The sequence below is a fragment of the Carassius carassius genome, chromosome 9 (genome assembly GCF_963082965.1).
Source record: "Carassius carassius chromosome 9, fCarCar2.1, whole genome shotgun sequence".
In the NCBI taxonomy this organism is placed as follows: domain Eukaryota; kingdom Metazoa; phylum Chordata; class Actinopteri; order Cypriniformes; family Cyprinidae; genus Carassius; species Carassius carassius.
In genome coordinates, this window is record NC_081763.1 from 1111856 (window position 1) to 1112500 (window position 645).

General features: G+C 43.4%; 1 non-coding gene across 1 annotated transcript in view; it reads right to left on the reverse strand.

Annotated features, from left to right (window-relative positions):
• Positions 1–547: 547 nt before the first annotated feature.
• Positions 548–645, reverse strand: part of LOC132150514 (5S ribosomal RNA) — a 119-nt gene continuing 21 nt past the window's right edge. The window contains exon 1 of the ribosomal RNA XR_009435743.1: positions 548–645. This exon is cut by the window's right edge and continues 21 nt beyond it. This is a non-coding gene — a ribosomal RNA (5S ribosomal RNA).

Below are 645 nucleotides of genomic sequence, written 5' to 3' on the forward strand. Positions count from 1 at the left end.
GAATTGAACTACTGGTTTCGTCTGGTCAGAGGAGAACTGGCCCCCCAACTGAGCCTGGTTTCTCCCAAGGTTTTTTTCTCCATTCTGTCACCGATGGAGTTTCGGTTCCTTGCCGCTGTCGCCTCTGGCTTGCTTAGTTGGGGACACTTCATCTACAGCGACATCGTTGACTTGATTGCAAATAAATGCACAGACACTATTTAACTGAACAGAGATGACATCACTGAATCCAATGATGAACTGCCTTTAACTATCATTTTTGCATTATTGACACTGTTTTCCTAATAAATGTTGTTCAGTTGCTTTGACGCAATGTATTTTGTTTAAAGCGCTATATAAATAAAGGTGACATTGACATTGACATAATTACTGAAAAAATCCAAAAGTACTAACCTGGCCCAAACCATCTTAGATTTGGAGATCAGTTGAGATCAGGCATAGCCAGGATTGTATGGCCATAAGCGAAGGAGGCTGCAAAGAGAGGGCTATTTAAAGATCAGCCAATATAATCGCCAGTGCTTTATATAAGTAGGGAAGGAAACCCGAAAGCTTACAGCACCTGGTATTCCCAGGCGGTCTCCCATCCAAGTACTAACCAGGCCCAAACCTGCTTAGCTTCCGAGATCAGACGAGATCGGGCATAGC